The sequence below is a fragment of the Peromyscus californicus genome, unplaced genomic scaffold (assembly GCF_007827085.1).
Source record: "Peromyscus californicus insignis strain IS unplaced genomic scaffold, ASM782708v3 Scaffold_4__1_contigs__length_199733344, whole genome shotgun sequence".
Lineage (NCBI taxonomy): Eukaryota > Metazoa > Chordata > Mammalia > Rodentia > Cricetidae > Peromyscus > Peromyscus californicus.
In genome coordinates this window covers 71,776,740-71,799,726 of record NW_026294562.1, presented here as the reverse complement: position 1 = coordinate 71,799,726, position 22,987 = coordinate 71,776,740, and the positions used below count along the sequence as shown (strand labels likewise).

The following is a 22,987-nucleotide window of genomic DNA, read 5'->3' as shown; positions in this document are numbered from 1 at the left end:
TGATGAGAGAAATGCCATTTGTTTGGACTCCAGTGAAACAGAGCTGGGCCAGTGAGATAGCTCAGCAGTTAAAAGCACTTGCCCTCTTTACCTACTTGCCATGAAAGCCTTAATGACATGAGTTTGGTCATAGAAGTTAGTCAAAGGTGAAGAACTGACCTCACAAATTGCCCTCTGACCTCCATATGTGGGCTATGGCATGTGCACATCCACATACATTACCTCCCTCCATTATAAATTTAAAAGACTCCAGAATATGTGATAAATTGACTTGACTAGAGTAAGAGCAAATGGAAATAAGAGGGGATATATTTAATTCCTGAATAGTGAATTATTTATAGCTAGTAATGTACTGTTAGTAGTAGCAATATTTGATCAGTACACTCACTTCCTGGAAACACAAAGTTGAGCATTTTATGTTTGTGTGTGTGTGTTTGTGCACATGCGTGAGTTAGGGTATCGCTGTGTATCCCAGGCTGCTGTTGAATTCAAGGTGATCCTGCCTTAGCCTTTGAGTGCTAGGTTTACAGGTGTATGCCACACATCTGGCTCAATGTCCAGTATTTCTATAGAAACACTGTTTGGCTAAAAATAGATTGGCCCCATATCTCTAGGATAATCCTGTGGAAATGCAGAGAAGTTAACCTCTTTGGATGACTTGGGAAATCAGGGCTATCTCAAAATTTAAATTTGAAAGTTTTAGTTTCATAATTTTAGAAAAGGCTTTCTTGTTAAATGAACCACAAGGCCATTGTGGCACATGCCTTTTATCCCTGCACTTGGGGGCCAGAAGCAGGAAGATCTATGTGAGTTCATGAACAATTGTTCTACATACTAACTTTTAGGCCAGCCAGGGCATCATAGAGAGACCTTGTTTCAAAACTAAATACAATAATAAAGCAACAACAACACAAATCAAAAGAAGAAATGCTCCTCAGTGAGGCAATTTGGGTCACACCTCTAATCCTAGCACTCGGAAGGTGAGGCAGGAGGACTGGCGACTTGTTCATTGCTAGTCTGAGCTATACAGTGTCGGCCTGAGCTATAGAATAAAATCTGTCTCAAGATGGTAAAGGAAGCTGGGCCATGAAGGTACATGCCTTTAACCTCAGCACTTGGGAGGCAGAGTTGGGCAGGTCTCAAGGCCAGCCTTGTCTACAGAGTAAGTTCCAGGACAGGTGGGGCTAGTCAGAGAAATTCTGTCTAAAAAAAGCAAAAAACAAAATCAAAATCAGAAGAAAAAAAAAAAAGTAAAAGAAATGACCCCAGAATGAATAGATTTCTTGGGGTAAACATAAGTTTAGATAAAGTTATTTTCTTTTTAAAGGAGGGGTGGGGTTTTATTTATGTATTTTATGTGCATTGGTGTTTTGCCTGCATGTATTTGTGAGGATATCAGATCTTGGAGTTACAGTTGTGAGCTGCCATGCGGGTGCTGGGAATTGAACACAAATCCTCTGGATGAGCAGCCAGTGTTCTTAGCCGCTGAGCCAACTCTCCATCTTTAAACAACTTAAAAAATTTTTTTTTTTTTATTTTTTTGTGTGCATGCATGCATATGCCATGATGCACTCAGAGGTCCAAAGACAATTTACAGGCTTTAGTTTTCTCCCAGGTATCCCATTCAAGTAGTGTGGCTTGGCGGCATGTTCCTTTAACTGCTGGACCATCTTGCTGGCATGGGGAAACTATTTTTTAGTGCTTGCTGTGGGCCTCTAGTTGTAGCCTTGGGATTTAAGGGGCAAATATACTTGGACTAGGCCCTGCTCTTGGCAATGTGAGAACAACCTGGCAAGAGGGAGTATGGGGGCAGGGTGACAACCGTGCCTGAGTATGAGCCTGCAATATTTGTGGGCAGGGCATTGCCACTGTTTTTGGGAGAAGGGGAATAATCTTATTTTTAGTAGCTATCCAGAAATAAAAGGTCAGGAGTTGGAAACTGACGTCAATTTGAAATAAGCCACCCGACCGAGGAACCTGTTGGCCCAGGGTTATCCTAACTCTTAGGATATTTGAAGAATTGGATTCTTTTTTTTTTTTTTAAGATTTATTTATTTAGTATACAGCATGTATGACTGCAGGTCAGAAGAGGGCACCAGATCTCATTATAGATGGTTGTGAGCCACCTTGTGGTTGCTGGGAATTGAACTCAGGACCTCTGGAAGAGCAGTCAGTGCTCTTAACCTCTGAGCCATCTCTCCAGCCCCCGAAGAATTGGATTCTATGAAGCTCCAGAAGGCCTCATAGAAAACTTGGAGTCCACGGGTGTGGTGGTACACACCTTTAATCCCAGCATTCAGGAGGCAAAGGCAGGCTGATATCTCTGTGAGTTTGAGGCCAGCCTGGTGTACACAGTGAGTTCCAGGACAGCCTGGTGTACACAGTGAGTTCGAGGACAGCCAGGGCTGTGTAGAGAGGAGGAGGAGGAGACGATGACGACATGGAGCCATTGCCATTCTTCTAATGGAACCATCCACCACTGGCAAGTGCTTGCTGAAAAAGAATATCAGGGGTCTTCCACAGGAGTCCCCTAGCTCTCCAGCTGGATGGCTGTGATGACCATTGTGCTGTTAAGGGTCTTCTCTTGGCTACTGGTTCAGGTGATGTAGGCATATGGCTCTTCTTTCCCTCTCTATTTCTCTCTTTGCTTTCTATCAACAGACAGTAAAAGGAACCTGCAAGACTTGGCTGGTAGTTTTTGAGATGGAGGCTTGAGACACTATTGTGCTGTTTATTTCAGGCGGTGGTGGGTGTCAATGGCCAAAAAAGCCGATTTGTGTGCCCACAAAGTCTGGGCTGGATTTGGTTTGCCATGTGAATACCTTGAAGTACTGGACCTTTTAAAGCACAATGACATAGCCCATTTAAAAGCTTCTAGTATAGGGGCTAGAGAGATGGCCCAGTGGTTAAAGGCTCCTTTTTTTACAGAGGACCTGGATTCGAATCCTAGTACCCATGTAACAGCTTAAAAACTTTTCAGTTCTAGGGTGTCTGGCACCCTCTTTTGCATCTGTGGGCACCAGGTGTGCATATGGTGCAGACATACCTGTAGACAAAACAATCAAACACATTCATGAATTTTAAAAAGAATAAATCCATTATAATACTTAGGTTAAATATGGAAACTATTAAAAAATAAAAATAGTTAAGAAATCGTACAATACATTAAATCCCTAAAACATTGTGAAGGGATTCTGCCAGGCTCAGGGGATACTCTTATCCCATTAATAGGCCCTGCTCAGGTTTAGTTGAATGTAGGATTTCAGGACAGTGTGTGTTTGAGGACATTGGTTTTTTTTTTTTTTTTTTTTTTTTTAATGTTCTAATTTTTTTTTTTTTTTGTGGTGTTTTGCCTACATGTATGTCTGTGTGAGGGTGTTGGATCCACTGGAACTGGAGTTTCAAACAGTTGTGAGCTGCCATGTGAGTGCTGGGAATGGAACCCGTGTCCTCTGGATGAGCAGCCAGTGCTCTTAACCACGGAGCCCTCCCTTCTCCCTTTTTTAAAACACCTTAATAAGATAGCTTAATAAGATATGTTCTAAGTCTGGTAGTTTTGAAGGGAAGGAGATATTTAAATAATGCTGTTAGTTTGTTCTTGAAACAAAATTCACCCTGACAGAGGCTTCCTAAAAAGGTGGTTAAGTCATGAGAACAGCTCTGGAAATGTCAGGGTTGTAGCGTATTGGATCCTGTGTGAAGATCCCAAGTTACCTTCTGACCATATTTCAGCCATGGCTTTACATCCTCAGCAGCTTGAATTATTTAGCATCTTTTTGAGATTACATTTTTTATTCCTAATTATATGACAAAGATATATACCATGAAATATTTATCATGTAATTATGATTAAAATGTGCAGTCTCTCCAAAGATGTGAATAATCACTTCTAAGTATTCTATATTTAACTAAAGGAGTCTGGTGGACTGCTGGGTCAACCTGGTTCAGCATCCTGTATGGTTCCAGGTTAGAGTTAGCTGGAAGGGGAACGTGGAGTCGGGAGGCTGGAGGGAAGCAGGGAGCTTTATTAAGGGGTTCTTCACAGCCAGGTGCACCGAAGGATGGTTGTGGGTACCTTTTGGGTTCCTTCCCTTCTTACTCTGCTCTGATGCCAGAGGCCTGTCGCCACACGCTTTGCTTCAGACCCACAGGATGTTAGCTAACCCTCTCCCTGGAGTCACTTTCCAGTCCTTTGAGCGGCTGGGATCGATCAGAGGACTGCCTGCTTGATGACTACGCCCTTTCTTCCAGCATCCCTTTGGACCTTTGTCTGTGTTCCCCACCCCCACTCACCCCACAGCACAACTGTATACGGTCACCCCAGTCTGAACTCTGATAGAGGAGCAAGCATGATGGCCTCTGCAGAATGATGGCCGTTCGTTCAAAGCCGTTGCTTTTAAAGTTGTGAAGGCAGGGCAAGTGTCTGGAGGTGCTTGGAGGTGCTAAAACCTCTCCAGGATCTGCGACCTCTAGGACTTAATGAGCTGTCTTTTCCTAAGAACATGACCTTCCAGACCTACCACTGTTTCGAGGATTCAGATGTGTGAACCTCTAAGCAGAACCACTGCGGCCATGAGTCTGCTTGCATTTCCTCTCTTCCCCTTTCTCTAATGCGGGAGACCCTCAGGTGTTTAGACTCAGTGGTGGGGGTATCTCTGTCACAGGGACTTAGCACACTCAGTGCCTTTGGCCTCCATCAGGAACATGTGCCAGCAAAGAATCCTCTTATATATAGTGTTCAACTTCACATTTATTAGTTTCTTAGTTTTGTTGTTCAAGTATATGCTTATTAAATTTTGAACTGTATCATTGATTTTCTGATTTTTTATTTCTTTTCCTTGAGATGGTTTCTCTGTGTAGCGCAGGCTATCCTGGAACTCACTTTGTAGACCAGGCTGACCTGTAGCCGTAAGTTTCTCCGGGCCCACCTGGTCCCGAGATCCTGTGGTCCTGCAGTCCTGTAGCCACTTAGAAAATAGTCATTCAGAGGCTTATATTAATTACCAGCTGTATGGCCTATGGCAGGCTTCTTGCAAGCTAGCTGTTATAACTTAACCCATTTCTATTAATCTGTAAGTTGCCATGTGGCTGTGGTGTTACCGGTCTGCTGTTTCTTGCTGCTCCTTGGACGGCGGCTGCCGTCTCTCCTGCCTCTCCTTTCTCCTTCCTCCTTTCACTGTCTCTCTTGGATTCTCCTGCCTGGCTCCATCCTGCCCTGCCATAGGCCAATGCAGCTTTATTTACTAGCCAATGGGCATAACACATGCTCACAGTGTACAGAAAGACATCCCACAGCACTTCCCCTTTTCTGTCTAATCAAAAAGGAAGGTTCTAAATTAAATATAGTAAAATTACATATAATAAAACAGTTATCAAGTAAGGATTACAGTTACAGTATCTAGTTTATATTTGGCAAAATTAGAAAATATTCTATCATCTATCCTGTTGCTAAAGTTTCCCTGCCTGGCCCACAGTCAGGACAAACTCTCTCACCGGCCAGTCCCACAGCTCCTCAGACCCGACCAAGTAAACACAGAGACTTATATTGGTTACAAACTGTATGGCCGTGGCAGGCTTCTTGCTAACTGTTCTTACAGCTTAAATTAATCCATTTCCATTAATCTATACCTTGCCACGTGGCTAGTGGCTTACCGGCATCTTCACATGCTGTTTCTCATCGTGGTGCCTGGCACTGTCTCTCTGACTCAGCCTTCCACTTCCCAGCTTTATTCTCCTCCTTGTCCCGCCTATACTTCCTGCCCAGCCAATGGCCAATCAGTGTTTTATTTAACCAACCAATCAGAGCAACACATTTGCCATACAGAACATCCCACAGCACTATCCCATCCCATAGCACTCACTGGCTTTGAACTCAGATCTGCCTGCCTCTGTCTCCTGAATGCTGGGATTAAAGGCGTGTACCACCAGATTTTCTCTTGTTATATTGATTCATCACATCAGTTTCTGTTTATAAGTCTGTCCTTGCTTTATGTAATTTTTTTGCTTCTGTGTTCTTATGCATTTTGTGAATAGTTTTATTATGAGACCATGCTATTAGGTACATATGAGTTTATTATTATGTCTTCTAGAATGATTTTCCCCTTAATTATTACAAAGTATGGGGGCTGGAGAGATGGCTCAGCAGTTAGGGGCGCTGACTACCCTTCCAGAGGACCCAGGTTCAATTCCCAGCACCCATGTGGCAGGTCACAGCTGCCTGTAACTCCAGTTCCAGGGTACCTGACATCCTCACTCAGACATAAATGCAAGCAAAACACCAATGCACATAAAAATAAATAAACTTTAAAAACTATTACAAAATATGGCTTTCATCTTTGCTAGTACCTTTTGCTTTAGATATGATCATCCAGTGTCATGTTCTGTATGATTTATTTTTGTTAGCATTTGTATAGGACATGCTTATATTTTATTTTTTCAGCCTTGTGAGTTTTAGGCATGTCTATTTTAAGTTATATTAAAAAATGCAAGTACAGGGCTGGGTGTCACGGCACAGGCCCTTAATCCCAGCACTCAGGTGACAGAGGCAGGCAGATCTCTGTGAGTTCAAGGACAGCCTGGTCTACCAGTGAGTTAGTGAGTTCCAGGACAGCTGGGGCTAACATAGAGAGACCCTGTCTCAAAACAAAACAAGTACAGCAGGGCAGAGGTAGGCAGATGTCTGTGAGTTCAAGGACAGCCTAGTTTACCTACCTAAGGAGTTCCAGGCCAGTCAGTCAGTAATACATAGTGATACCTTGTCTCAAAACAAACAAACAAAAAAAAAAAAAAAAAGAAAGAAAAAGAAAGAAAGAAAGAGCAAATACAATCTAATAATTTTATCAGATCTTTGGGACTTTCATACAGTGTGTTTTGATTATATTCACTCACCCAGCTCCTCCCCGATATATCCCCTTCTCTACTTGCCCAAGTCCCTCCTCCCCCGTCAGGTCTTACTTGTGTTGTGTATACACTATTGGATATGGGACTTGGCTGGAGCATATTAACCAACAGGGACCACACCCTTTAAGGAAACTGGCTCTCCCTCCCCCAGCCCCCTGTTGTCAGTGGCTCCTCAGCTCAGGGTGGAACTCGATGCCCACCTCCCTTGGGCCTTAACCCTTTTGTATATTTTAGTAAATAGTGATGTGTCGATGAGAGTATTTCTTTAATTCTGTCTTATTTGAATATTTTAGTTATAATTCTACTTTATGCTTGATGGATAATTTTCCTATTTCTCCTTTCTCCCCCATCTTATACCTCTTGTTTGAAGCATGCTTAGGCTTAAAATTATTGTTAAAACCTCTATCCCTCATGATTAATGTGTGAATGTGAAGCATGTTTGGTCCTCCACTGGCAGAGCTTGTTGGGATGTTACAGAACCTTTAGGACAGTAGTTTTTTTTTTAACCTGTGGGTCTTGACCCCCAGAGGGGTCACATATCAGATATCCTGCATAGCCGATATTTATATTATGAGTCATGATGGTAGCAAAATGACAGTTATGAAGTAGCAATGAAATAATTTTATGGTTGTGGTCACCACAACATGAAGAACTGTATTAAAGGGTCGCAGCATTAGGAAGGTTGAGAACCACTGCTCTAGGAGGTGGGACCTTGCTAGAGGAAGTAAGTGGGTTGCTTGGAGTAAACCTTGATGTTTTCTAGCCCAGCCTTTCTTCTGTCTGGTCTCTGTCCTGTTTCATTGAGGTGTGAGGAGATGAGGACTGGACTCCCAGCCGCATACTCCGGCTGCCACTTGTTACTCTCTGCCTGTAGTTTGAATGAGAATGGCCTCCATAGGCTCAGATGGTTGAATGCTTGGTCCCCAGTTAGTGGAACTGTTTTGAAAGGATTGTGAGGTGTGACCTTGTTGGAGGAGGTGTGTTACTGAGTGTGGGCTTTGAAATCTGAGGTTTCAAAAGCCAAAATCAGGCCCCATCTATCTCTCTCAGCCTTCTGCCTGTGGATCAGGATGTAGCTCTCAGCTACTTCTTCAGGACCATTCTGGCTTGGCAGCCACCACACACCCTGTCAGGATGATAATGGACTAACCCTCTAAAACTGTATTCAAGCCCCCAGGTAAACTCTTTTGTAAAGTCATGGTGTCTCTTCACAGCCATAGAACAGTAACTAAGATCACCCCAACCCACTCCCACTTTGACCAATCCGCCATGATGAACTGCATCCTCTTAAACTGTAAGCCAGAATGAATCCTTTCTCCCTTAGGATCCTTTCTTGTCAGGCCAGCTGAAGACCAAGGGAAGAACTGTAGTTCAGGTCTAAAGTGTCTGCTAGTGAGCCAGGACAGCGGTTACAGAGCGAGTCTGCAGACGGGACCACTTCAGTTCTCTTGAGTTCTTCAGCTGACTGGATAAAGCCCACCCACATTACAGAAAAGCAATCTGTGTTATTGAAAGTCTACCAGTTTCAATGGATCACAGTTTAACCATGTTAACACAAAGTTAATTGTGATGTTCTTGTTGACTGTGGTGGCTCATGCCTTTAATCACAGCACTTGGGAGGCAGAGGCAGGTGGATTTCTGTGAACTGAAGGCTAGCCTGGTCTACAGAGTAAGTTCCAGGTTTGTTAGAATTCCATAATGAAACCCTATCTAAGAAAAAAAAATTTTTTCAAGACAATTTTTTTTTCAAGACACAGTTTTTCTGTGTAGCCCTGACTGTTCTGGAACTCATTCTGTCGGCTGACGTAGAGATATGCCTACCTCTGCCTCCCTAGTGCTGGGATTAAAGGCATGCACCACCACTGCCTGGCTAAAATTCTTTTAAAAAGGAAAAAGACAAGCCCTTAGCTCCCACACTTCAAAGGCCATTAAATCTGTTTATCTGTCTATTCCAGCTTCACTGACATGTTTAGTTCTGGATTTATATATCCCTGCCTGGTACTCAGAGGTAGTGCAAAGCTCTTTTCGGCCACAATGTTGTTATATCCCTGAGTGTTGGCTTCCCACCTGCCCATACATCCCCCCACCCCACCCCGTAGCATTTTCTCCATATTAATTAATCTTTTCATAAGCATCTTGTTTTCTCTCCATGCCATGTTCTGGGTAAGTTCCATAGAACTCTTTTTGCAATTTATGAACTCTGTCTAGTCCAGAGTTTATTTTAGTTTTTCTTCATTTCTAGGTTTTCAATTCTCTCTCTTTCTCTTCCTCTCTCTCTCTCCCTTCTCTTGCTCTCTCTCAAGCTGTGAGCTAACCATGTCCACTTAAAAATTTAAATTGTATTTATTGATTTATTTATTTTTTTATTTATGTGTCTGGATTGGGGTGTATGTGTAGAGAGTCAGGATGACTTGTGGGACTCAGTTCTATTCTTATACTCTGTGGGTCTTCTGGGGATTGACTGCAGGTTGCCAGGCTTGGTGGCAGGCACCTTTACTTTCTGAGCCATCCCACCAGCCCTCAACTTTTTTTCTTATCTGTCTCTTGTATTTACTGACTTTTGCTACATGACTTCACAGATTGCTTCATTTAGCTCTTAGAACATTTCAAACATGATCTTTGGTGGATAAAACTAAAAATTCAATATGTAAGAAAAGCATTTTATTTTTATTTTTTGTTGTCTTTTTAATTTGAAAAATATATTTCATGTGCACACGTGTTGCCTACATGCATGTGTGTACATCCTTATGCATGCCTGGTGTCCACAGAAGTCAGAAGAGTGTGGTGATAATAAATATTGTGTCCTCCAAAATATTGTGTACCCTAATAAAGTTTATCTGAGGATCAAAGGAAAAAGCCAGCTACTATGTTAAACATAGAAGTCAGGCAATAGTAGCACATGCCTTTAATCCTATCACTCGGGAGGCAGGGATCTGTCTGGATCTCTGTGAGTTCAAGGCCACACTGGGAACAGAGCCAGGCTGGTGGCACACAACTTAAATTCCAACACTAGTTAACCATAAAAGTCTGGAGGTTTGTACAGACAGACAGGAAGTGACAGAGCTGGGCAGGGAGAGGAAGTGATGTAGCTGGTCAGAGAAAGGAAGTGAAATGCAGAACAGAAAAGCATATAGGTGTGGGTAAACAGGAAGTCGGTCTCTTTGGCGGAGGACTTCCAAATGGTAAGAACGTAGCTGGCTTCTGTCTGCTTTTTTGATCTCTCAGATTTTTACCCCTATGTCTGGCCAGGTTTTTTATTAATAAGCACTTCGTCCTACAGAAGAGGGCATCGTGAGCTGTCAGGTGTGTACTAGGAATTGAACCTGGGTCCTCTGGGAGAGCAGCCAGTGCTCTTAACTTCTGAGCCATCTCTTCAGCCCTTGTATGTTTTTTGAGACAGTCTCACTATGTTTTCCAGGTTGACCTGGAACTTTAGGCATTCCTCCTTCCTGCCTCTGCCTCCTCTGCTGGGATGACAGGTCTGTGCCACCACCGCGCCTGTCTGTAAATACATGTTCTGCTTGTGGTTTGGATCGGCAGGCTTATCTGAGTGGAGGTTTTCCAATCCATTTTAGCCCTGGCTGCTGTTGCTGGCTTTTCTTGACATCTTCTATCACCTGCCTGGCTATTTTAGTTTGCTCACAATGGTTTAAAATCCCTGCAGCCTCCTCCTCTCTATGGTCCCAGAGATCAGCCGTTCAACTTCACAGGAGTGCTTATTTTTTATTTCAGAGTTCTGTGGCTCTTTGTTGTTGGGCTGTCACTGCTGTAGTGTTCAGAGCACAGGGTGATCAGTGTGAGGTATGTGCCAGCTTGACTAGGCAACTTATGTGATTTAAAAATACTTTGCCCTTGGCCCACACCTTTAATCCCAGCACTCGGAAGGTGGAGACAAGCAGATCTCTGTGAGTTCGAGGCCAGCCTGGTCTACAGAGTGAGTTCCAGGACAGCCGGAGGGGTATATAGAGAAACCCCATCTTGGGGGAAAAAATTGCCTTACTAATGGCACAAGATGGGCTTGGTTGGAAACAACTGGAAAAAATGACAGGAGTGGTTCGAATAATTACAGCATTCCCTGTCACCTACACTGAGAAAATAAACTGGCTGTTAAAATGAACCAAAGGAGTCAAAGGATTGCTCACAACACTTCAGGCCATTAAAACATGTATGAATGTATTTGTGTGTGTGTGTGTGTGTGTGTGTGTGTGTGTGTGTGTGTGTGTGCCACAGCCCACGTGTAGAGATCAGAGGGCAACTTTCAGGAGTCAATTCTCTCCTTGGAGGATGGAAATCAGGGTGTGGCACGGGTTTGTCAGCAAGCACCTTTCCCGATGAGCCATCTCGTCGGTCCTCTCGGGTGTATTTCTACCTCTACTGTCCGTGTGACCCCCGGGCCAGGCAGCTGGTGACAGAGTGACTGTGTGGATCATTTCAAGTTTGGGTGTGAAATGGAGACTCAATCTGAGGGAGTCCAGTGAGATCACCCGGAATCGAGCTGGGAAGTGCTGTCCTGTGGTGGGAGGTATCTTTGGTAGCACTCTGGCTGCTTCTCAGCAGAGAAGGCAGCCAGGGAACCTGCGTTCTGCTCCTGGACCCCTCTTGCTAGCTGTGTGATCGCGATGGGGAAATCAGTTCACCCGACTCATTTCCGGAGATGACGTTTGTCGTCTGTGTCACGGTGGAGTGGCCTTGTTTCTTCGTTTCATTTGTGTAGTATAGGAGGAGGATTTTTTCCCTTACCCCCTTCATCTGGGAACTTCCACAGTGCCAAGTTCCATCTCAGAGTTGAATGAATGACTTTGCTGGTCACTAAACCCAAACGTGATTTCAGATTTATCTGTGTAAAAATCGTTCTCCTCTCTGAGAAAATCAACCACTTCAGGTACCTTTTGTTAAACTTTGATTTCTTGGGTACGGGACCCTCCCTAGTGGTTCAGAGGGAGCAGTTCGAGGGCCCAGGGAGGCAGAAGAATTCGTCTTCGGAGATGGAGCGTCGTTTCCAGGGCAGGTGTTTGTGTCCAGACCGGCACACCCACCACACTTCCACTGTCATTTACCCTCATGCTGTCACTGACGTGTTCTGGACCAGGAAGAATGCACTTGGGCCACAGAGCTCTGAGGAGCAGAGCATTCTTTTTTTTTTTTTTTAAAACTTTTATTGATTCTTTGTGAATTTCAATCATGCATTCCAATCCCACTTATCTCCCCATCCCCTCACATCCACCCTCTGCCCTTGCAACCTCCCCGAACCCTGCTGGGGCAGAGCATTTTGAGTGGTAACTGTGATTGACACACACAAATACAGACTTGGCCGTGAGGGACCTGAGCAGGAAGCTCTGTGGCCTGGGCCTGTCTTCGCTTCCTCACTGCCAAGATGAGTGGCTGAAGTAGGTGACAGCCGGAAGTCTCTTTTGTTGTCCTACCCATACCAGACCTAGGCAAGGCCTGGCCCTGGAGTGGGGATGGAGGTGAGTGGCTCCTTGTTGGGTCTCAGGACTTGATGCTCTGGTTTCTTCCTGAGAGTGACCCCTGGAGACCCTCCCCAGATCATCTGCCAAGCTTCTGACCAATACTGATTATTTCCTGAACTGGAGAGTTGGTTCAGCGGTAAGAACACACTTGTTGGTCTTGCAGAGGACCCGGGTTCAGTTCCCAGCACCTACATGGCAGCTCACAGCTGCTTGTAACTGCTGGGGATCTGATGCCTTCTTCTGACTTCTGCAGGCACCAGGCACGCACAGGGTGCACAGACACACACGCAGGCAAAGCATTCATACACCTGACAGCTAACTAAACAAGCAAATATAAAAATCAAAGTGATCATTATTGATGTCTTTCCTACCCTGGTTCCCTGGTGAATAAAGATTAAGGTTAGTGTTGCTGGAGGCTGGGGCAGTGATTTAAATCTGCTGCCTTTACACCCAGTAAGGTGGCTAAGGGCACCTGTCTCCAAGCCTGATGATCTGAGTTTGATCCCAGCACACATGTTGGAAGGAGAGAACCATCTACTTACTGCAAGTGAGATGGGCTGTGTTGAGGGTATGTACACATGCGCAAACAAACAAGTAAACCTGCTGCTTTTATGCTAACTCTCCACAGAATTTAAAAGCAAAGAAGGAAGGGGAGGAGATATCCCAGCCTAAGCTTGGAAGCTTTTAAATGGCTGGGGAAAAAAAAAAATCATTGCATTAAGCCACAGTATACGACACTCTGCAGGTATGTTATAATTTTCCTTTTTAAAGAAGACATCCAATGGCCATAACTGCTTTTGTATTGGAGCAGGGAAGCTCTCCCCGAATTTGAAAAGCTTTCATCTGCTATTCCTAATACACACTCCAAGGACGACGCCGTCTTGAGGAAGCACAATTAAACAGGGGGGTTAGTCCTTTCTCCCAGCCCTCAGGTTTAATTTTCCTGATTACAGTAGATTATGAGCCGTTGTGAATCTTGGTCTCCAGGAGAGACAGCGCCTTCTCCAGGTCCTTCCAACAGTTGTTTATGGCAGTGCCAGCCTCTTTCTGCCTCTCGGAGGCTCTTTATTTTTAAAGCAAGGCAGACAAGGCCTAAAATTATTCCATTAAAGAGGGGCAATTTTTGTAATGGGACTTAGAGTGCTTTGCAGAAGTGCAGGCAAGTTTCTTCAATATCCTGAGCATTATTCGCTCATTTAGTTAAATGATGTTTCTAATTCTCTGGTAATTACACGTAATGAGGCACTTTTTCTCTTCTTGATGAGACTTTAGCTTAATATGAGATGGCGTATTTTTTTCTTCTTCTTTTTTTTCCCATGGGGATAATTACCCCTTCCCAGGAAAAGCAGGGTTTGTTGTGCAGAATATAGCAAATTATTTTATTTCCTGCCATCTTGACTGCCAGTAAATTATAAAATTAAGTTTCTGTGGCGCATTAGCACCATTTTGGAAAAGGCTGGAGACTTTTTCTTTCCCTTTTTTTTTTTTTTTTTTTTTAAAGAGAGCTTGCCTGCTCCAATACAAAAAGAAAAAAGAAAAGAAAACAAAACAAAAACCATCTTATGTACTGCTGGCTTCCAGGGCTGTAGAGGCCATTATTCATAGACTAGACTTTTTTTTCCCTGTTAGTTTCTAGTATTCAGATATATTAAGGCAGCAACATAGGTTTAATTTTTCTGGATAATATCCAACATAGAATGTTCTTGTAAGTGCCTTTGTGCCCAGGTAATTATCATCATAAAGTTAAGTAATATGTCTCTTCTTTTTTCTGGCCTTTTTTCACTCATCCTTTGAATGTCAAATTACGTGTGTGTGTGTGTGTGTGTGTGTGTGTGTGTGTGTGTGTGTGTGTGTAATGCTTCCACTAGATGCAAAGCAGCTAAATTTGAATCACACGAAGGCGATGCTAAAAGCAAGAAATTCTGAGTTAATATGGTCATTCTACTTAACTCTTCCTGTCGGAAAGCAAATTTGCAGGGAGGAAAATGTGGAGGAAGAGCATCATTAAGGATAATGTCATATTGACTTTGGCCTTCTGGATGCAATGATTTTTGCAGGTTTTAAGAAAAATGTGTCAATGCATATGTGCATATATACTTCTTATTGCTTGTTTGTTTCTGCAGAGGGATGCTTTCTGTGGCAGAAATAGCAGACAGAGTGGAAACTGGAGCCCCTGGCTTGGGAGCCAGGGGCTGGTGAAGGTGGGTTCCATTACTCTTAACTAGCTGCATGGTTTACCTTTCCTTCTGTGAAGTGGTGGTCCCTGAAGACCATCTCCGAATCAAATCCAGTAGGGAAAGGATCATGTGACCTAGATCTGAAGTGTGTGTGTGTGTTGTCATGGCCCCTACCTGCCACCATCCCTTCTAATGATTCTGTTTCCAGGTGTGCAAGTGTCTCTGCATCCCTACTGAACGGCTCAGTGGGATAGTGAAGAGATGATGCCCAGTGCAGGGTCTGTCCAGAACCAGGGCTTCAGGGACATTTGAATCCGAGATCTTTCAGTTCAGCACTGTGTTTCTTCATTGAAAGTGTGTCCCTGGGGCTTCTGAAAGATGGCTTAATATTTCACTCCGCTTGAGGGAGACTGAAGGCTTTTTAAAAATTCTACTTTATGTTGTTTTTGTTTGTATGTCTGAATCCACACGTGTATATTGTGAAAGGATAGAGCATGTTGGATGTGGGCTGATTTCTCCAAGTTTGGGAAAGGGATATTTATCAAACTTGATGACACTTTCTCACCTGTGTAATAAGCCTGTAATAAAAGCCACCCATCTGGAGTTCTGATTTTAAGAAAGTGCTGTCTGCAGTCATTTGGTTTGGCATAGTTACACTGGTCACCTCCTTTGACCCCTTGGAGTCACCAAGGTGGATCATGTGCCCTTCCTGGTGGCCCTCTCTCCTGACACAGAGGTCCGGACCCAGCCCCTGTCTGCCTTGCTCCTCAAAAGAGCTTCCTGATGTCCACAATGCTGTGAACTAGGAAAGCCAGCATGGTTGAGATCAAGACTGGGTTAGTTTCTCTGTTTGTCTTTGTGATCACTATGAGAAGCACTGTAAAGAAGGAAGGATTTCTTCTGGCTTGTGCTCAGAGATGGTGAAGTCCATCATAGAGGGGAAGGCAGAAGTATGAGGCATCTGTCACATGTGTCTCCAGTCACGAAGCAGAGAGCCACGAATTCTGGTGCACCATTGGCTTTCTCCTTGATTTTTTTAGCCAGAAACCTCTTCCAGGAGGTGGTGCCACCCAGATGTGGAGTGTGTCTTCCCTTCAGTTAATCTGCTCTGGACACTCATGGACTTGCCCCAAACTCAAGCGAGCATAATCCACTCAAGCTGACAAATTGACTCTTGCAGATCCCAGAGTCCACGGATCAGCTCCCAAGTTCTGCATCTGCCATCTGTCAATCTGGGAACTTGTGCAAGTGGCTTCTTTTCTCTGAGCCTCCTTTCCTCAGCTGTAAATGAGTGTCATAATGATAACTTATTTTTATTAAAATGAGGCATATTTCCTAAGACTTAATTGCTCAGCAATGTGAGCTCTGCTGCTGTTATTACTGCCTCGCCACCTACAGCTTGCCTAGGTGTTTGGAGATGACATCCCAGCCACTGTTCCCTTAACTTAAAATAGTATTTGCACAGCCTCCTGTCTACCATCTTATTCCTTTCTTATCCCCAGACATCAGTTCATTTGGATCTTCTCCATTCAGCCATCAAGTATGTCTTAGCTACTTTTCTATTGCTGTGAAGAAACACCATGACCAAAGCAATCTATAAAAGAAAGCACTTAACTGGGGGTCTTGTTTACAGTTTCAGAGGGTGAGTCTATGACCATTATGGTAGGGAGCATGGCAATAGACAGGCAGGCATGGCACGGGAGCAGTAGCTGAGAGCTTACATCTGATCTACAGGCACAAGGCACGGAGAACTAACTGGGAATGGCGCGTTTGAAACCTCAAAGCCCGCCCCCAGTGACACACCTCCTCCAACAAGGCCACACCTCCTAATCCTTCCCAAACAGTTCCACCAACTGGGGACCAAACATTAAAATACATGAACCTATAGGAGCCATTCTTATCCAAACTACCGCAAACTATTTGCAGTGTGCCTACCATATGCCAGTCCATATGCCAGTCCCACTTGCCTGCGCTGGTCATCTCATACACTTTTGGTGACAGCCCTAGTTAGAAAAGCCCTGTGTTTGTTTTCCCTGAACTCCTGAAGGACCATTCTTGGCATGTAGCCACAGGCTCTGCAAGCCTGAAGACTGTAAGGCATGGCGGACCACTTGTAATTCCAGCCTTGGAAAGTGGAGATAGGATCCCTGAGCAAACTGGCTAGCAAAATTAGTCATATTGGCGAGCTCTGGGTTTGATTGAGATACCCTACCTACTTCACTGAAAAAGGTGGAAGAGCAATTGAGAATGATTTCCAACACAATCTCAGATTTCCACATGCATACACGCTCAGATTCAGGTACACCCCCACAAATGTCACCACACGGTGACATGCAAAAACATCCATCTATGCATGCATCATACACACACACATTAAAAATAGAAAGAAAAAAAAAAGGAAAAGAAAACGGAGTCACTGGGTCCCAAACATGGGAGGACTCCTGAGACAGAGCCTCCACACCTTGCTGGCTTCTGACTTGAGTCAGTCTCTTCCTGGTGGCAGTCCCCACAGACGGTCCTCGCTGGACACTTTCCCCAGGACTCAGATGGTGGAGGGTGGAGACCCAGGAGTATGTAAAAAGAAGGTTGGAAAATTCCTCTTAGCATAGGAATAAACACTACTTTGAATATTCAGTCCTTGAGGTTATAAATAACTGAGTTTTCATTGATGTGTAAGCGGTGATACATTTTGTACAATAATTAGTTATTTGATTACTTTTGTTTTAGCCTGAAGTAGAGGACAATTGACAACCGTGAATGCCCTAGAGACGGATGGGGCCGGGTGAGCTCCCTTTATTTATTACAAAACGCAACTTTATTAATATGAATTGACAGTAATTAATTTGCTAGTGTTGATGTTGTTAATAATTGCATGTAATTTATGAAATATTCATGCTGGAGTGAAATAAAGTCATGCACGGGTCCTGGGGCTTGGCTGCTAAGAAAAGAGTGACTAGTTCAGACTAGACTTTGTGCTTCAGTGTGCTGATAAGCAGAGTGGCTTGAGACAAACAGTATTTGCATGAGGATAACCTTGAACATCTGATCCTCTTGACTCCACCCAGATATTTATGCATTCTAAGTAAGCAGCCTACCAACTGAGCCCCACCCCCAGCATCTTATTTTGGATGTTTTAAATTGACCTCTAGGCATTTGCGGGATTCCGGATTTATGCTTCAGGGAATCATAGAACTCTCTAAAATTGAACAGTACCTAATTTCATCTTTCTAGAAGTCAGCAAGCAGTTATTTTATTCCCATTTCACAGATAAAGAAACGAAGGCCAAAAGACAAGTCTTGGCTCCCAGGCACGCTGAATTGTCCGAGGCAAACCCAACTCTAGGACCTCTGCCTCCTAAGTCCAGGACCACAAAGTAAAATTTAATTTTGCTTTTATTCCATTTTTTTTTTCTGCCTATGAATGAAAGTATGGACGGCGCTCACTCTAATTCAGTTTGGTCTCTTGTTCCTAGAAAAGGATTGCAGTTAGAGGGCATCACAATTGAATTCTGCTAATGCAGTCAGTGGCGCAGGGGGCCCTTGCCTGGAGCCTGTGGTCCTCTGGGTCCAGGCGCCTCAGTCTGCAGACTTGCTGGAGAGGACCCCTTGCCACCCTGGGGGTTTCAGGCCAGGAGCCCAAGGAGCGGCTGTGGGGAGCGAGAACATGCTCTGGCCCACCACGGAAGTCTTGGCTCACTCCCCCACTTAGCACGGCCCACATTTGGGGTCGGTCCTCTGCCGCCATATTGAAATTTTAAAAGATTTGAACGTATTTCATTCTCATTTCACACCAGGCCTACAAGTTATGTAGCTGGTTCTGCCCTCCATCTGAAACTCGGAGACAGGGTCTGAGGTAGTTAACCCCTTTCAGCCTTCAGCTTTTCATCTGCGAAGCGGGGATGAGTGTAAAGAATAGAAACTACATGAAGGCAGAGATGTGCCCTTATCTCTTCCCTTAACCCAGTGGCGCAGGTGAGGTATCCGGTAAAGGGGCCACCCCCAGGAATCGAGGTCCCCTTAAGGCAATCCATTTTTCCTTTCCAGATTTCCTGTTCTCTGCCGCATCCCCTATGAGTGGACTTGAGGTTCAGCTAGGTCTGCCCATCTTTCTGAAGCCCAACTCAGCAAGGACGTGGGGCAGCCTTGTTGCCTGCCCCACGTCCGCCAGAACCTAAGTATGATTTTGGTTTTGTTTTTTGAGACAGGGTTTCTCCGGGTAGTTTTAGTGCCTGTCCTGGAACTCGCTCTGTAGACCAAGCTGGCCTCGAACTCACAGAGATCCGCCTGGCTCTGCCTCCCGAGTGCTGGGATTAAAGGCATGCGCCACTGCCGCCTGGCTCTAAGTATGATTTTTAACTCCTTAATTGTTCTTTTTTCTAAATCTCCCTTCTTGATGGTGACTGCGCTCTGTAAGTGGCTGACCTCCACGCCCCCTTATCTCAAGGATCCCGGCGCTTTTTTTTTTAAATTAATTAATTTATTTATTTGAGCTGGATCTCTCTACATAGCCCTGGGTGTCCTGGTATTCACAATTCAACCATTGTAGACCAGGCTGGCCCCAAACTCACAGAGATCCACCTGCCTCTGCCTCCGCTTCTGAGTCCTGGGATTAAAGGCGTGCGCCACCGACCCGCTGTGGGCTGGTTTTTGTTCCTTCTCTTCCTTTGTCCTCCTCTCTTTCAGACAGAAGATTTACAGCTTGCCTGCCTGGAGCGTTCTGTGGAAACTCTGTGCGTTGGCCCTGAGCTTCCGTTTGTGTTCTGTCTGAGCTTCTTTTATTAATGGGACTAAGAACCCCAAGAGGGGACTCTGATTTCCTGGGCATCACGTGATGGTTCTGCAGGGCTCCCCCAAAATCCCAGTAACACTTCTTTCCTGCTGTTTACTTCTTTAGTTGGCAGAAAAAAAGAAAAAAACGAACCTGGTGCTGCACCCTAGTTTGCATCAGAATGTTTGATGCTGTCAAGCTCGGGAGGGGTTGAATGAAACCATGCCTTATGAATTATGATGTGCAGGGCCGAGTCAAGGGGTTTGGGCTGGGTTTGTGTCTTCCAGTACTCACAGGAGCGAGCAAGAGCTGTAGCGTCTTCCAGAAGGTGGGCGAAGAAAGATGGAGGCCAGTTCAGAGGTCGTTTCATACCCTCCCTGAGCCTGTAGGGTCAGAAGCAGGGAACAGGCTGATAAATCTGTAGCTAATCCAGGTTGATAGTGTGCCCTGCAGTCTTGGTTGAGGATTTTGGAGGTCACCCCTGGAGTCAGAATGATGCGGGGCTGTCTGGGCTCAAGCTAACTATACTGGTTTCCTCCTCAGGGTTGAGCTTCACCAGTCTGAGGAGAAAATAGAAATGCACAGTGTTTTCAGCAGACGACCATTTTCCCAGTGACACATGTTTTCTCCCAGAACTGATTTCTTGTGTCACGGTGTCATTTTTCAGGTGCCTCCTTGGGCCAGGGGACAGTTGAGGGTGCCCAAGACGGTGACAATAAAAGGTCCTGTGTGGGTAGAGTGGTATAGAAGTGATTTTTGCATAGCTGTGACCAAGAAACATATCTGAGACAACAACTTAAAAGGAATAATGGTTAATTTTGGCTCGCCGGCTCAGTTTGAATTCATAGTCCTCGGCTCGGCTGATTAGGATCTGTGACAGACGAAGCAGGACGCCATGGTGGTGGAGCACATGCAAGAGGACCCTCTCCACCTGGCAGTGGACAAGCAGAGAGACAGAGAGAGACTGGGAACCTGGTAGAACCTTCAAGACTACACCCTGCCCCCCTCCCCACCCCCCCAATCCCAGGTCATTTCCAGAAGTTTCCAGAATCTCCCCATTAGGATCACCTGGACTTGAACTCAGGTCCTCACATTTGTGCAGGAAGCACTTTTATCTGCTGAGTCATCTCCCTAATCCCCCGAAGAGATTTTTTTTTTCTCAATCAACTCTGTTCCTTTATTTATTTATTTATTTTACAGGAAGGTTGTTTATTTTATTTTTTCTTAACATTTATTTTACAGCATTCTGTCTGCATGTTTGCCTGTACGCCAGAAGAGGGCATCAGATGTCATTATAGATGGTTGTGAGCCACCATGTGGTTGCTGGGAATTGAACTCAGGACCTCTGGAAGAGCAGCCAGTGCTCTTAACCTCTGAGCCATCTCTCCAGCCCAAGAGATTTTTTTTTAATTAAAATTTAATTCAGCTGTTTATTTTCCTTTGTTAACATGGCTTGGAGAGTATATATATATATGTGTGTGTGTGTGTGTGTATGCATTTCACTTATCTATCTATCTATCTATCTATCTATCTATCTATCTATCTATTTTTTGGTATAGGAGGTGGAACACAAGACCTTGTGTGTGCTAGGCAAGCACTCCATCACTGAGTGATATTGCCTGCCCGTGTTTCTTTCAGGCAATGCTGGGCTAGACCACGAGTCCAGGATGGTCTTCTCATTAAAATCTCCTGAGAGCTCCCAGAAGGCTCAGTATCCATGCCCCAGTGAGGGTTCAGAACACAGCAGGTTTCTAAAGAATATAAAGCAGGCAGCCAAAGACGGAGCATCATACTCTTTGGAGCCAGACAAACCTGGATTCAAATCCTGGCTCAGCCGGCTCCTGAGCCATCTGTGGGATGGGTCTGCTAGCCCCTGCTCATCCCTTTCTTCTTCAGTCAAAGACCTGCTCATGGAGGGCTTGGTAGATCTGGCTCCCAGCACAGTTCATGCTGGCCTTGGACAAGGGGTGGGGTGAGTGTGAAACGTGGCAGGGTGGCTGGCAGGGAGTCCTTCTGCGGACACATCTGGACCAGGCTGCATACTTCCTCTTTTCGGACATTGGCAGAAGCCTCTGGATTAGTTCCTGAGCCCACTGGTGGATGAAGGCAGAGCATCTTGCTTGGCTCTGACTGTCCTGTCGCAACCCAGGTGACAGCTTGGGGGAGGGGCCTCTTGACAGGAGCGATGGGCAGGGCACAAGGGCATTTCAGGTCAGTCCCCACCTCTCTCCCAAGAGTCCCTCCCCTTGGGCCCCACCCTTCCTCACCTCCCCTGCCAAGAGCTATCTCTGAGCATCCCTTGGCTGTTCCTAAAAGGACCTGAGACACACAAAAGGGAGCTGCATTTTCCGTTATCAAGACACAAAATCCTTACACTTAATTAAAACGTGCCATGGCAACAAGCCAGGCATGTGAAGCTGGGAGCAGGGTGGCCGTCACTGCCAAGGGCCATGCCCACGTGCCATCCTTTTGTTCTGGGCGCCAGGAGGGGTGACTGCACCGAGTCTTTTGTGAGTGTCTCCTTTGTCTGCAGCATGGGGCAGACACGCAGGGCCTCCGTGGGGCCTATGCCTGCAGCCTTTCTGGAGCTAACACCCTGATCAGGCCGTGAGACTGGGAATCTGGAGCAGGCTGGGCCCAGCCTATATCAGCTGAGGATCCTGCTGGCGCACAGGTGTGAAAAGACATAGTCCCTGTATTCTGGATGCTCCTGGGAGAGACAGACACAGAGCAGATTCTTCTATGACAGAGGGCGAAGGACTTTGCTGGGGTATGGAAGGAGTGTGATGCCAAGGAGAGGGCTTGGAATCTGAAGGCTTCCTGCAGGGGGAGCCCTCCAAGCCCTGTGGCAGTTGAATACAGAAGGGAAAAGATGGAGGAGGCTGGAGGTGAGGAGGGAGGGTATTTCCTAGCGCAGTATGAGCTGAGGTATGGGGGTCAGAAAGGGCTTGAGTGTGTGGGGAGGCACATCTCAATGCCTCAGGAGGAAGGGTGGGGACTGTGGAATGCTCACCTGCTTTGGTTAGCCATGGTAGAGCGGCTGGAAAAGCTGCAAGAAGAGTCATTCACCTTCACCTGAGCACCAAATGCATGTCCCCTTCGTGAAGCCACTCCAAATGTGAATGGCTGAGGTAAGGCGCGGTCAGCCTCCCCCCACGGACTGAACAGTGGCCCCTAGTGTGGGCAGACTGAGTGAAGAGGAGTATCAAGCATTAACCCTAAAGCTCCCAGCATTCCCCACCAGATGTGGTGGATTGAGCAAGTATCAGGAGAAGTCAGGTCAGTCCAGTGTTGGCAGCATTGACTGTTGCCAAAGAGTCGTTAGGCTCCAATTTAGGAGCCAGGAAAGAATGTCACTGTAGCTTCTCACTACCCCTAAATAAAGTCACATTAAGGCTTCTTGGCTTTTTTTTTTTTTTTTTTTTGGCTAGTGCTGGGAATCGAACCCAGGGCCTTGCACATGCTAGACAAATGCTCTAACAAGAGTTACATCTCTGGCCTCGCTTTAAGGCTTTACTTATTCCAGATACTTCTTGGCCTCATCTGAGCTGGTGCGTGGAGAAGGGAGGCTCTTGGCTTGGGTGCGTACTTCACGCCTCAGGCTTAGTATGGGAAAAGGTCCAGTCGGGTAGGGCATGCATAGGGCCAAGCGGGGAGCCTAGAACCTCATAA

The 22,987-nt window shown here is 45.4% G+C and overlaps 1 long non-coding RNA gene across 2 annotated transcripts in view; it reads left to right on the top strand.

The window, feature by feature from the left end:
* The first annotated feature begins 13,865 nt into the window (after positions 1 to 13,865).
* LOC128125232 (uncharacterized) overlaps positions 13,866 to 22,987 on the top strand; it is a 116,027-nt gene continuing 106,905 nt past the window's right edge. For both annotated transcript variants that reach the window (XR_008223112.1, XR_008223113.1), the window contains exon 1: positions 13,866 to 14,572. This is a non-coding gene — a long non-coding RNA (uncharacterized LOC128125232). The remainder of the gene's footprint in view (positions 14,573 to 22,987) is intronic.